The sequence below is a fragment of the Heptranchias perlo genome, chromosome 21, assembly GCF_035084215.1.
Source record: "Heptranchias perlo isolate sHepPer1 chromosome 21, sHepPer1.hap1, whole genome shotgun sequence".
NCBI classification, from domain to species: Eukaryota; Metazoa; Chordata; class Chondrichthyes; order Hexanchiformes; family Hexanchidae; genus Heptranchias; species Heptranchias perlo.
Window position 1 is genome coordinate 49,380,524 of NC_090345.1, and position 14,901 is coordinate 49,395,424.

A 14,901-nucleotide genomic window follows, 5' to 3' on the forward strand; every position below is an offset into this window, starting at 1 on the left:
GGAGTAAAACAAAAAGGTAACAGGCTATCCGAGTTTTTCAGTAGTGGAGACAGAAGACACGAGGGTGCCAGAGAAGTCAGAGGCGAAAGTGGGATCTGATAGTGGGAAGCAGAGGCACCACGAAGTCAGCCCCTGGCTTTAGAACCTGTGGACTAAAGAAGATGCTGGATGAGCATCACACTTACGTGGAGGCACTTGGGACCATCTCAGAAGCCCACCCACAAATGACGAGGCATATGCAAATGCAGCAATTACATAATTTGCGCCCATAGCAATGCTGGTGTGTCCTTGGTGCCCAGCTAGGTTGTTGGAGGCACTTCAAACTGTACATGAAGCAATTGCAATACAAAAAAGGACTTATGAAACAAAAGGGACAAGGGGGCAGATGTTTTTCCTGAAAATTTTCAGGCTGGCACCATTTATGCTGCAGTAATGTTGCTGCAGCAAGTTTCCTCCTCCTCCAGGTGTCCCAATTGTGCCATTAATGGGTGCCCACCCAATACACACAAGTAATCAGTGGTTAGAAGTGCCACACTACCATTCAGTGGTGGATCTGAAAGGAAATTAAGGAGTTTAAAAGCCAATTGCAGCCGAAATTTATACTAAGCTTAATTCGATACAATATTTCAAGTTTCATCCATCATCTGCAAAGCTTGAGGCATGAGTCTAGCTACTTTCGAATAAAAACAGACAAACAGACTGTGTAATTTGTTTAGTTGTATATGACAGCTAGCTATTTTCCAATGTGGTTGACGGTTATTCAAATCCAGGAAGTCCCGGTAATTGTTTTCAGGAATATTTAAAGGAGCTGTAGTTTGAATCCATGAGTCGGTGTGCAATTCTCAAGAGAATAATCCTAGCTAGTTTCATTTCCTGCAGTGGTAAGAAGTATAAGTAAAAAAAAGACTGCATATATAAATATATATATAAAATTATTTTACATTAGTATTAGATTGTGACCTTTTATTGTTTTCAAGGAGCTAAATAGAAGGGCTTCTACCATAAATATATATCTGTATTATATTACTGTTAATTATTTGCTTGATCATGTTTTGCAAAATAAATTTGCTTAATAGTTTAAGCTTAAAACAAGGTCTGATGTTGTGTCGCTCTATTGCTTATCGAAGACGGGAGAGGGGTTTTACGGGGGCATAGAATAATTCCAGTAGCTAATAGTAAGTAATCAACAGAAAGGTTGCTTTATTCATTATCCTGGGCACATTATTTCATCAGGGCCTGACTGGTGCAGAATCTCCACCCATCCCAAATATTCTGTTGGAGAGAGCAGGGCTGAGGGTAGAGAATCCCCACACCAGGAATTTCCTCTGTCCCACCCTCCCTAATGGCAAGTGAGATATACACCAGGATACCTAGAATACAGTTCTGCTCAGGCGTGCCCACCTGGGGGTCCAGTCTTGGATCTTGGCCTGGATCCCTATAGGAAAGCCGGAACATTGATTCATTTCAGCACCTTATAAAAGGCGGCTAATTGGGAAGTCTTTTAATAATTATCATGGCTTTGGTGCCATCTGTGGAATGAGTGGCTTGCCAGTACTCCTTTTACCTCCCCATTCTCTGGTGGGCACCCAAAATGTACGCACAGTGGCTAATGTGCCCACCGCTGACATTCAAATCAAGGGCCCCCCCCCCCCAACCCTGATCCTGGATATTCCGGCAGGGTTAAGGGCAGAGGTCACACCACCACACCTACACTGGCAGTGTAAGGTTGAGAATTTTCAATCCCACTATCTATATCCTCCAGGCTGCTAGGATCTGTGCTAGTGCTTGGGACAGGTTGAATGTTTGACGCAAGCCATTGAAAGGTGCCCTGCTGTGATGTTTGAGAAATTAGTTAGTGCTGAAGGATACTAATAAATGGAGGATACTTGATGAGTGGTGGGACTACTACTCCAAACTTGAGATCTCATCTAAACCATCAAAAATCCTCAGTGCAAAAAGAGCCAGGACCATTTCCTCAAATAGGGACAGCTGCTTCAACCTGGTCCGCTGCCTGTCCTGGTCCTCTTTGATTGCTGCCTTGGCTTGGAGGCAAACAAAATATCTTCTTCGTTGGCAGTCCCTCAGGGTCGAGGATGACTTGCTTCCACTCCGGGAGGGTGGGTTCTGCGGTGGCTGAATAGTCCAATCCTGGAGCTGCAGACTCTGCCACAGGTGGGGCAGGTAGTGTTTAATAAGGCGGGTAGATGAGACGCTCTGGATTCTGCGCGCTCTTTCCGCTGCTTACGCTTGGCCTCCACATGCTCCACACGTGACGCTCGGGGTGATTGGCGCCTTCGCGAATGCTTCTTCTCCAGTTTGGGCGTTCTAGGGCAAGCAATTCCCACGTGTCGGTGGGGATGTTGCATTTTTTTAGGGAGGCTTTGAGAGTGTCCTTTTAGCGTTTCCTCTGCCCTCCTAGTGATCGCCTACCATTGCGGAGCTCGGAGTAGAGCACTTGTTTAGGGAATCTTGTGTCGGGCATGTGGACAATGTGGCCCACCCATCGCAACTGGTTGAGCGTGACCAGTGCCTCGATACTGGGGATGTTAGCCTGAGAGAGAACGCTCACGCCTATCCTGCCAGTGGATTTACAGGATTTTGCGGAGGCAACGTTGGTGATATCTCTCCAGGGATTTGAGGTGTCTGCTGTACATTGCCCATGTTTCTGATGCGTACAGGAGGGCGGGGACCACGGCTGCTCTGTAGACCATGAGCTTGGTGCTGCAATTGAGGTCTCGATGTTCGAACATTCTGTTCCTCAGGTGTCCGAAGGCTACACTGACGTCGATGTTGAATTTCATTGTTGATGTCTGCTCACGCCGAGAGGAGGCTCCCGAGGTATGGAAAATGATCCACGCTGTCCAGCGGCTCACTGTGGATCTTGATGGTCGGGGGGCAGTGTTGTGTGGCAGGAGCGGGCTGGGAGAGGACCTTTGTTTTCCGGATGTTTAGCCTGAGGCCCATTCTCTCATACGCCTCGGTGAATGCGTCAACGATGGTTTGTAGCTTAGCCTCTGAGTGTGCGCACACGCAGGCATCGTCTGCGTACTGCAGCTCGATGACAGAAGTTGGGGTGGTCTTGTTCTGGCCTGGAGGCATCGAAGGTTGAACAGTTTCCCGCTTGTCCTGTAGGTTAGCTCCACTCCGGCAGGGAGCTTCATGGTGATGGGGTGGAGTGTTGCAGCAAGGAAGATGGAGAAGAGCGTTGGTGTGATGACACAGCCTTGCTTGACCCCAGTTTGCACTCGTATTGGGTCTGTGGTGGATCCGTTGGTGAGGATCACAGCTTGCAGGTCATCGTGGAGCAGGCGGAGAACGATGACGAATTTCTGCGGGTAGCTGAATTTGAAGAGGATACTCCATAATCCCTCACGGTTGACAGAGTCGAAGGCCTTTGTGAGATCGAAAAAGGCCATGTACAGAGGTTGATGCCCTGCACTTTTCCTGGATTTGTCGCGCACTAAAGATCATGTCCATTGTGCCTCTTGATGGGCAGAAGCCACATTGAGACGCAGAGAGGAGCTCTTCGGCCATTGGAAGGAGGTGATTGAGGAGGATTCTCGCGATGATCTTTCCCGTGGTGGACAGTAGGGAAATCCTTCTGTAATTTCCGCAGTCGGACCTATCTCCTTTCTTGAAAATAAAATATATGAAGATGCTAACAGCTGCCTGATCATCTCAAACACCATTTCTGTGCCCTGAACACCTCACTACTTGTGTAAGATTGTAAGGAATCTTACAACACCAGGTTATAGTCCAACAGTTTTATTTGAAAATCACAAGCTTTCGGAGGCTTTCTCCTTCGTCACCCAAGTCCATCACCAGCATCTCCACATCATACTTGTGTAAGGGCATTATAGAGTAGCACGCATGCTGCTTCTACTGGCAGGGCTCAATCTGAGCAGAACTTTGAACTGTTGTGTGGAAAGTTTTTATGGATCCCACTAGAATTGTGTCCTCCAGCCTTTGCGAGATGAAGATGTTGAAAAAGGGGCCAAAAGGTTATCTCTTTGCTCTGAGGGTGCAGCAGTTCAACGTTTTAATTTGTTCCAAACCAAATGTATGTGTATGTATATATATGTATATATGTTGGATGAGTTAAATTACCTTGGCACGTCTCCTGATGTCTTGACAACTGCATTAGCTTGCCCTTCAAATCCCACCAATGCAGCTTTGATGTGTGATTTAACATGAAGGGGATCCTCAGCTCCAAAGAAGGCCATCATCCTTTGCTGCACCTCTTGCAGCAGAATCTCCAACAATTCGTCTGAAATGGAATAAGTCATCCCCACTACTCTCACTACATACACTTTCTGGGCAAACTGTTCACATTTCTCCACCTGACAATCTCTTGAGTAAATTGGTAAAACCAATCCACTTCCCTTTAACGGCAAGCATTATGGCTTTTTAACCCCAAAGCACAAATCTATCAAATACTTTTAAGGGTAAGTGCTGATTCTTTTTATGGAAAACAAATGCTTTCAAAGCAGTATAAAACAGTTAGAATATCTGATTGATTACAGTTTTTATATACCAATTTATCATTGTTAGACTTCCTGTGCACATTTTCCACGTGCAGGGAAATTAAAGGAAAAGTCTTGACTCACAAAATTCAGCAGGGCCAGCTCTCCTTATTGCTAACACAGGTGCACCCACACACTTAGGCAAGCGCAGCCTTAATTTTGCTACTGTTGCACAATAGATAGCTCTTTCAGAGAACCAGCCAGGTGCAATGGGCCAAATGGCCTCCTTCCGTGCTGTAAAATTCTATGATTTAATGAAATAGGGGCTTATAGCCAAGTACCTCTTGAGGTGGGAAGAATTTTGTGATTGAGTTTGCTAACTTAAACTGTTTGTCCATCCTACCATTTGATCCTTATGTTTGGATGGAAAACTTGCTATCAAGATGGACTCCCTGTGGAAATAAATGAGATACAAAATATAACAGTAAGAAGTTATTTTAGTACTTCAACAATAAATAGGCAGTCAGGGAATAGGGGAGAGCGATAAAAGATGAAAGCAAGCTTGAAATGGACGGCAAACATAAGAATCAGGTATAATAAGCTATCAACAACAACAACAATAAGCTATCAACATGGATTCAGAAAAGGAATGTTCTGGCTGACCAACCTCCTTGACCTTTTTGAGAAAGTGACATCCCAAGTGTACTGTGGTAAGACCTATGAAGTGTTATACCTAAACTTTCAGAAGCTTTCTGACAAAGTTTCACATGACAGGCTACTAGTTAAGCTCAAATATGTGGGAATTCAGGGTTAAACTTGGGAATGGAGAAGTAACTGGCTGAAGGGTGGAAAACAATTGGTACTTTTTAAAGGAGTTACATTGTGGTGGGGAAGTACTAAGAGATGCTCCAGGGACTGGTGTTGGGAGCACTTCTGTTTCTAATTTACATCAATGACCTGGACTCAGAAATACAATGCAAATTGGTCAAATTTGCAAATGATATTAAACTAAGAGGGGTAGTGGAATCAGACGAGGCAACACAGAAATGTCAGAATGAGTTAGACAAAATATATAAATGGGTAGAGCAACCGTATATGAAATTTAATAAAAACAAATATAAAATAATGCATACAGGAAGGAAAATGGGAAACTCATGTACTTAATGAATGGGGTTGAAATAGCTAAGGATGGAGTTTAAAGAGACCTAGGAATCTTAGTAGACTCAATGCTCAACATTTCTAACCGATGCATTGCAGTAATCAACAAAGCCAATAGAATGTTGAACTACATAGCCAAAATAGTAGAATACAAGTCAGAGGAAATCATGATCAAATTGTACAGTGCTCTGGTCAGATACCATTTTGAGTACTGTGTCCAGTTCTGGTCATAAAGACACAAGAGACACATTCAAGCGTTGAAGGCTGATCCCTAGTCTTGGAGGCCTGAGTTATGAGGAAAGACGAGAGAAACACAAGCTTATCAGTCTTGAAAGGTGTCTGAGATGTCACTTTACAGAGGTATATAATATTGTAAATGATGTGGAGATGCCGGTGATGGACTGGGGTTGACAATTGTAAACAATTTTACAACACCAAGTTATAGTCCAGCAATTTTATTTTAAATTCACAAGCTTTCGGAGGCTTCCTCCTTCGTCAGGTACCTGACGAAGGAGGAAGCCTCCGAAAGCTTGTGAATTTAAAATAAAATTGCTGGACTATAACTTGGTGTTGTAAAATTGTTTACAATATTGTAAATGGTTTGGAAAAGGAAAATCTGGAAATTTACTTTAAGTTCAATTGCGAGTGTAAGACAACGGTTCAAACTAATAAAAGACAAATTTAGGATTGATGAAAAGAAATTTTTTTCCCACACAAAAGTGTGATCACATGGAATGGATTCTGGAAAGATTAGTGGAGGTGAAAATCCTGGAATCATTGAAGAACCAATTGGATGCTGTAAAAGAAGGATTGTAGGGTCATTCTGGATAAATGAGCTAAGATGATCCTTAATTATCTTGTGGGCCTTGCGCAAGCCTCTTCACAGTTCACTACCCAACCCATTAAACAGTGTGAATATAAGCTCCAACCTCATTCAGTTGGGAATAAGAATGACTTATAGACTAGGTGTGTGCATTTATCACTCAAATAGGACAGGAATAGTGATTTGTACACACAACCTGGTCGGGTCCTGGATGCCGTGGTGTGACTTTGAGACAGCAACCACATTCATTCCCTAATGAACAGCAGGTGTGACCTGGAAGCAATTAATCCCGGGGTTACTGTTTCACTCCCAGTTCAATTTCTGACATTAGCTTAGATTTTCCAATAGACATAAACCCAACTAGAAGTTGGGTGGCATGCGAATTGCAGTGTGCTGATCCCATGCAAATTTCTTGGTTAAACCTAAGCTCAGTATGGGCAATCTCTGGGTATGGAAAATTCCTGTGATTAGGAGGTCAGCCGTTGGGAGGGGGCTGGAAAATCCATGCTGTGGCAAGATGTAAAATGACTGTGGCAGCTTAGAGTCAGGTGTCTAATTTTTACAAAAAGTATAAAACAGTGTCTTACAAGGATGGAAGATGGCCACAGAGTAATCCAGTTCTCATCAGGGGCCTCGACTTGATGCCTCTTTGGAGGCCAAATTTGTGCAGCATGCAGCACACAGCAACAATTCTCAGCACATCCCAGATCTATCCAGGTATCTAAAACATGACTGGGATAATTTTAACTTTTGGCTACAGTGTAAAACAGGTGATATCAGATCAGCCACCTGTTAGACACCTCTCCCAATTTTAATTTCTATTGAAGTCAATGGCCCGTTCTCACCTCCATCCAAGGAACCAGTCCAGCTCCCAAGAGGGCCTATCGACTGGCCAGCTCCATGCAGATGCTGGCTGATTTTCTGTGATACTAAATCGGCGAGTTGCAGTTTGCCAATAAAAATTAAATAAGGCCCAAACCTGAAAATGATTCGGGTCTCCCAACTTTGGCCTTAGGCAAGCACCGCCTATATCATGCCCGTTGGGGGAACAGTTTTGGTTCAAGCCCACAGGACAAATGGGATTTGGCAGCTGTGGTAGAAAGTTACTTTTCAAAACTGCAAGACGTAATGGATCTGAAAATTGAAGATTACAGAGAATGCACAATCCCATCCATCACCATAACAGTGGCGAAGTGGGACTTCTCCAATGGACATTTTGAAAGAAAAAACTTGCATTGATGTAGTGCCTTTCATACGTCAGGACATCCCAAAGTGCTTCAAATTACTTTTGAAGTGTAGTTTAGAAATTTAGTTTTGGTGTCCCTAGTTGAGATTAGCTAATTTAGCGAATTAACCAGAGGGACTACCTGGAACCTTCAAGTCTTCACGACTTGAAACAATATCAGATGTAGCATTTACCCACGAGGCCATCGGGCAGAGCAATGGGACTACTTTTTGCAGTTGTGGGCAGCACCATGTCACCAGATTTCACACTGCTACTATCACTCTTTTACAGTACAAATGAAAAATATGGACAGAAAATGTTCATTCCCAATATGCATGGTCAATGGGCAAGGCTCCTCACCAATAGTGCACATTTATAAAATTGGCCCCGTAAACAATTAATTAATCACACTTCTATTTTTTTTTGCTCGTGTGTAATGTGTTCAGGTTGATGAAGAGGGGAAGTGAGCTCAGATGGTGCAAAATTTATTTCTTAGAGGGATCTGGGATTTGCTCCCCCATGAAATTTTGCTACATATTATAGCCTAGAATTTCCACAGAGTTCCTCCAATCTCCTGCTGTAACTTTGGCGGAAACCCCAGAGAACTGGCACAATGGTAATTTACGCAATTTCCCCAACGGTTTCAGCCAATCTTCCGCTATAGTTATGGTGGGGAATCAGAAGAAACCCCATGGAAATTCCAAGTGTCTGTATATATCACAGTTGTCAATTGTCTTTTTTTGTGCAGATCTTTAGTGTTTCCAATCCCTGTTTGTGCTGTTCATGCATGGGGCCTAAAATCATCTGTTTTGGAGGCACATACTGAAATTGCACATACTACTGCAGCATCTTTGATGGCTGGGATGAGTGAGAGTTGTGAGCACAGTGCACTAGAGATTGCTTTACATAGGAGAATCAGGTATTACGACAAGTATGCAACAAATACTATTGGACTGGCAAAACTAAATCTACAATCAAAATATTTAAGAATCAGATTGGCTGAGGTGCTTAAGCTAACATTGATTTTCTGGTCCAAGTGTGGGCCGAGCGTAATGCACTTTGCCGCATTGGTTAAGCATCAACCCCTCTACAACTTTCAGCGGTAGCTTAATTTAAATATTCTGGTGTATACAACAATGCCCACTTGGGGGGAACATTGCCCTTTGAGAGTCTGTTGCTGGATTGAAAGGCCCTTAGCAGATATTTAAAGGGCAGATCATTTTGTAGGGGGAACAAATTGTTAACTAGTTTTATATATCTTCGCTCACAGAGGAGGGAGATGCCTCCAATTTCTCAGATGCTTCTGTGGAAGTAAGCAAATGAGGTGGAAGAGGGTTGGTCTTCCATGGCACCTCACATGAAAGCACCACAAAATTCTCGGCAGGAGGTGATGTGAAATGTCAATGCCCAGAGGAGCTGGTTCCAGGTCAGGAGAACTTTACCAAGGTAACCAAGGTAGACTGCTCACTAGTACCTTGTAGGATAAATTCAGCGTTCCCATGCATCCAGTGGAGATCCACACTCAAAGGTATGCAGAAATGAAACAAAGCTACATCAGTGTAAACTTGATTCTTCAACCCACAGTCTTTTCATGTGACTCTGGTTTCCGGGAGCTCTGAATTTACTGTTAGATGAAATAAGTGTGCAAAGTATATATGCCACATTATAGTCTTTATGAAGCCTCACTTTACCTTCCAGTACTTTGAATGATTATCATGCATACACATTAAGCAGCAGGGGACAATAAGAACCAGCAGTTAATACTGGGAAGCCTTCTTTCATTCATGGTTCTCTTTTAGCTTTTCATTACAGTACCTAGACGTGTTCAGTAAAAGTTGATTTCAGCAATTAACTTTGTATCATTTTGCAAACCGTGACTCTTTTCCTTAGCACTGCTAGTTTTTAAGTTTATGGCCAAATCAATAATTTAAAGTGACCCCAGACTGCAGTCTTGTTTCCAGGAGAGTGAAATAATAGATGCGTCAGTTTTACCTCTTGAACACTGTCGAGCAGCTTTCCCATCATTCACTTGTGCGATTCATTTTGTTTTTTTCCATTATCTCAAGTTTTACCGTGATTGCATCAATTTTGCACACAATGCTGCTCATTGAATTTCCACCTGACCAACACAACGCCCCATCCTGGAATAGGAAGATTACATTGAAATATCACTAGTCCATTAGATGTTGATGTTAACAACAAGAAATTTACTAAGAAAACACTTCACTAACATTTACATAAAGATTTACTTTTGCAAAACTATGTCTGTTAGATACATATGCCTTATTTCATATTTATTACAGGATCTCGCCATCCCTACTTCATGAGACATACATCAGGAATTCTTCATTTGTTACACTGCTGTTTGGTTTGTTATTGCTGTTGTTTACATTATCATCAAAAATCTATGGACTGGTTAAAAGTGCATAACCCTACTTCCCAAGTTTTCTATCTCAGCACTTGTGAAACAATGGTAGATATTTAAATGATGCAAGTTAGTCAATAAAAATCCCTTTAAAATCATAACAACAACAAAAAATTGTATTTATATAACATATTTAACATAGAAAAGTCTAAAAGGCTCTTCACAGAGGCATAAGGAAAATGGACACCAAGCCAAAGGGGTGACGGGTGACCAAAAGCTTAATCAAAGAGGTGGATTTTAAGAAGGGTCTTAAATTGGAGAGGTAGGTGGTGAGGCGGAAGGGTTTAGAAAGGGAATTCCAGAGAGTGGGATCTAAGTGGCTGAAGATATAATTGCCATGATGTGGAGATGCCGGTGATGGACTGGGGTTGACAAATGTAAAGAATCTTACAACACCAGGTTATAGTCCAACAATTTTATTTGAAAATCACAAGCTTTCGGAGATTATCTCCTTCGTCAGGTGACACACCTTTCGGAGACTATCTCCTTCGTCAGGTGTGTCACCTGACGAAGGAGATAATCTCCGAAAGCTTGTGATTTTCAAATAAAATTGTTGGACTATAACCTGGTGTTGTAAGAGTCTTTACATTTGAAGATATACTTGCCAATGGTGGGGTGAAGGGAAGGAGAGATGAACAACAGGCCAGACAGAGTCAGAGGAACAGAGATTCCGATGGGGTTGCATAAATAAGGAGAAGCAAGGCCATGGAGGGATTTAAACACAAGGCTGAGAATTTTAAATTTGAGGCATTGGGGAGCGAGAGCCAATGTAGATCAGCGAGGACGGTCTTGATGGACAAGTGGGACTTGGTGCTGATTAGGTTTGGAAGAGTTTTGGATGAGCTGAAGTTTATCGAAGGTGGAGGATGGGAAGCTGTGTGACTCCAGACTCCTTCATGTAAGGGGTTGTAAATGCAGATTACACAAATAATGGCACTGCATATTACAGTACTAATGGCACTGTGTGACTGTAGATTAATGGCAGTGTGTGTGAGACTGCAATTCATAGTGTCACTGCCAATATTCTTTGTTGAGGAAGGTGATGGTCCCCAGTGACTAGAAAGAAGAATGAAAGACTTACATTTATATAGCACCTTTCACGACCTCAGGATGTCCCAAAGCACTTTACAGCCCAAATTTTGAAGTGAAGTCACTGTTGTAATGTAGAAAACACAGCAGCCAATTTCAGCAAGATCACCCAATCAGCAATGTGATAATGGCCAGATAATGTGTTTTAGTGATATTTGTTGAGGGATAACTATTGGCCAGGACACCAGGGAGAACTCCCCTGCTCTGCTTTGAAATAGTGTCATGGGACCTTGTATGTCCACTGAGAGCGCAGAGGGGGCCTCGGTTTAACGTCTCATCCGAAAGACAGCTCCTCCAACAGTGCAGTACCCCCTCAGTACTGCACTAAAGTGCCAACCCAAAAAATGTTCTCAAGTCTCTGGAGTGGGACTCTGAACCCATAATCTTCTGACTCAGAGGTGAGAGCGCTACCGCAGAGCCACAGCTGACACCTAACTGGGGCAGTGACTTTCCATTTTCTGTAATGATTGGAATATGGTCAAGCCATCAAAACTAGAAATCTAATACTGTAGAACTATGGCAATCAGGTATCCTATGGCAGTTGACCTACAAATAACATCACCAAGAATGAGACCAAACTGAAGCAATGCCGTACAAGAGGGCACCTGATCAAGCACACCAGGTTTGTCAGATGGACGCGTCAATCGACCATGTTGTCAATAGTCACTCCGTTGTCAGATATCTGATCGTGAGGTCTGTGGTTTTGCTCCGTAGGAAAAATGTGCAGTAGAATTGCTGAAGGTCTCTAAAGACCAGCATGCACTCAAATTAATCAAAAAGAGGGTTGGTACCCACATCCATGCCAAGAGAAAGAGCGAACTTACCAATGTTCACAATTCACAAATAATTAAAAGTAGCAATGTTGGTTAACAAAGCCATAAAAAGTGCAAACAAAGCACTGGGGTTCATTTCTAGAGGAAAAGAATGCAAGAGCAGAGAAGTTATGTTAAACTTGTATAGAACCTTGCTTAGACCACACTTAGTACTCTGCATGGTTCTGGTCTCCATATTACAAAAAAGATACAAAGGCATTGGAGAAGGTGCAAAAAAGATTTACAAGGATGATATCAGAACTGGGAGGTTATACCTATCAGGAAAGACTGAACAGGCTAAGGCTCTTAGGAGGCTGAGGTGACCTGATAGAGGTCTTTAAGATAATGATAGGGTTTGATAGGTAGACATATAGATGTTTCCACTTGCAGGGGAATCCAAAACTAGGGTCCATAAATATAAAATAGTCTCTAATAAATCCAATAGGGAATTTGGGAGAAACTTCTTTCCCCAGAGAGTGGTAAGAATGTGGAATTCATTAACACAAGGAGTAGTTGAAGCAACTAGCATAGATGCTTTTAAGGGGAAGCTAGATAAGCACATCAGGGAGGAAGAAATAGAAGGATATGTTGATTGGGTTAGGTGAAGTAGGGAGGAGGCTAGTGTGAAGCATAAAGGCCAGCATAAACCAATTGGGCCAAATAGTCTGTTTCTGTGCTGTACATTCTCTGTAATTCTATGCAATGTGCTGGCAGCAATAAGAAAGGATGCTGCAAAGGATTAAGCAGAACAAAGTTGCTGCCATTAAAGTTTTTCCAGTATTAAACAAAACTGACTCTACAGTATTACCACTTTATAAAAACAATTACCAACTCTCCAATGTTTTGTTCTTTTTAAAGTCTTTTAAGGTTACCGTTTAGAACTTTCCGGAAGGACTAATACTCCGCTAGTACATCACATCCAGGGTTCCGGGACATTTAAACCCGAATTTAATCCAAATGAGGAGTGGGAGCCGCCACATACTAATCTTTTGAAGTCCTTTACAGGTAAGGGGTGTGGGGTCGCACTGTTACTCACGTCCCTCTGAAACAACAATCTGGAAACACCAGCGGACCCACGGCAGCAAAACGACTCCCCTCAAATAACGGCATTTTTTAAAATGTGGGGGCAGTTGGAGCGATTGAGGGGCTGCGGGCTCGCGAGGCGGATTTAAGGAGTCGCGCGCTACGAGGCTCGCGGGGCGGATTTAAGGAGTCGCGCGCTACGAGGCTCGCGGACTGGATTTAAGGAGTCGCGCGCTACGAGGCTCGCGGGGCGGATTTAAGGAGTCGCGCGCTACGAGGCTCGCGGGGCGGATTTAAGGAGTCGCGCGCTACGAGGCTCGCGGGGCGGATTTAAGGGGTCGCGCGCTACGAGGCTCGCGGACTGGATTTAAGGGGTGGCGCGCTGTATGGTTCGCGGGGAAAGTTATATGGAGCCTGCAGCACAGAAACAGGCCATTCGGCCCAACAGGTCTAGTGCAGGCTTTTATTCCACAGGAGCCTCCTCCCTCTCTACTTGATCTAACCCTATCAGCACATCCTTCTGTTCCTTTCTCCCTAGTGCTTATCTAGCTTCGCTTAAAAGCATCTGTGCTGTTTGCATTAACTACACTTGTGTTAGTGCATTCCACATTCTTACCACTTTCTAGGTAAAGAAGTTTGTCTTGAATTCCCTATTGGATTTATTAGTGACTATCTTATATTGATGACCTCTAATTTTAGACTCCTCCACAAGTGGAGACATTTTCTCTACGTCTACATCTATCAAATCCTTTCTTTATCTTAAAAACCTCTCTCAGGATACCTCTCAGCCTTGTCTTTTCTAGAGAAAAGTGCCCCAGACTGTATAGTCTTTCCTGAATATATATGCTCCCAGTTCTGGTATCAGCCTTGTGAATCTTTTTTGCACTTTTTCCAATGCCTCTATATCCGTTTTTTAATATGGAGACCAGAACAGTGCACAGTATCCAAGTGTGGTCTAACCAAGGTTCTATACAAGTTCAACATAACTTCTCTGCTTTTCACTTCTATCCCTCTAGAAATGAACCCCAGTGCTTGGTTTGCCTTTTTTATTGCCTTATTAACCTATGTCGCTACTTTTAGTGATTTGTCTATTTGTACCCTGAGATCCCTTTGTTCCTCTACCCCATTTAGACTTATTATCCAAGCAATAGGTGGCCTCCTTATTCTTCCTACTAAAATGCACCACCTCACTTATCTATATTGAAATTCATTTGCCAATTACATTCCCATTCTGCAAGTTTATTAATGTCCTCTTGCATTTTGACATATTCTTCCTTTGTATTAACTACACCCCCCAATTTCGTGTCATCGGCAAATTTTGAAATTGTACTTCTGATTCCCGAGTCCAAATTGTTAATTGTGAACAACAGTGGTCCCAGCAATGATCACTTTTTGCCAGTCTGAATAGCTATCCTTAACCCCTACTCTCTGTTTTCTGTTTCGTGGCCAGTTTGCTATCCATTCTGTTACCTGTCCCCTGATTCCATATGCTCTAACTTTAGTCATAAGTCTATAATACGGTACTTTACCGAAGGCCTTTTGAAAATCCAAATATATTACATCTACTGCATTACCCTTGTCTACTCTTTCTGTTACTTCTTCAAAGAATTCAATAAGATTGGTCAAGCATGATTTTCCCATCTGAAATCTGTGCTGACAGGTCTTTATTATATTTTTGTTTTCTAGATTTTTTTCTATTACATCTTTGTGTAAAGATTCCATTATCTTTCCTACCACAATGTTGAGCTAACTGGTCCATAGTTCCCTGGACTTGTTCCATCTCCCTTTCTAGATATAGGAATAACATTAGCTGTCCGCCAGTTATAAGGGATCACGCGCTGTAGGGCTCACGGGAGCATATGTATGCTGCTGTGCCCTGTTGG

General features: G+C 42.8%; 2 long non-coding RNA genes and 1 pseudogene across 2 annotated transcripts; 1 reads left to right on the forward strand and 2 right to left on the reverse strand.

Annotated features, from left to right (window-relative positions):
* Positions 1–1,180: 1,180 nt before the first annotated feature.
* Positions 1,181–4,545, reverse strand: LOC137340354 (uncharacterized). Its single transcript, XR_010966788.1, has 2 exons — positions 4,108–4,545; positions 1,181–3,633 (listed from the first exon to the last, which is right to left on the reverse strand). It is a non-coding gene; the product is annotated as an uncharacterized lncRNA (long non-coding RNA).
* Positions 4,546–4,553: 8 nt separating this feature from the next.
* On the reverse strand, positions 4,554–13,095 carry LOC137340355 (uncharacterized). The gene is made up of 3 exons (XR_010966789.1): positions 12,868–13,095; positions 9,662–9,810; positions 4,554–4,915 (listed from the first exon to the last, which is right to left on the reverse strand). It is a non-coding gene; the product is annotated as an uncharacterized lncRNA (long non-coding RNA).
* On the forward strand, positions 11,700–12,738 carry LOC137340366 (large ribosomal subunit protein eL36-like; annotated as a pseudogene).
* Positions 13,096–14,901: the final 1,806 nt, after the last annotated feature.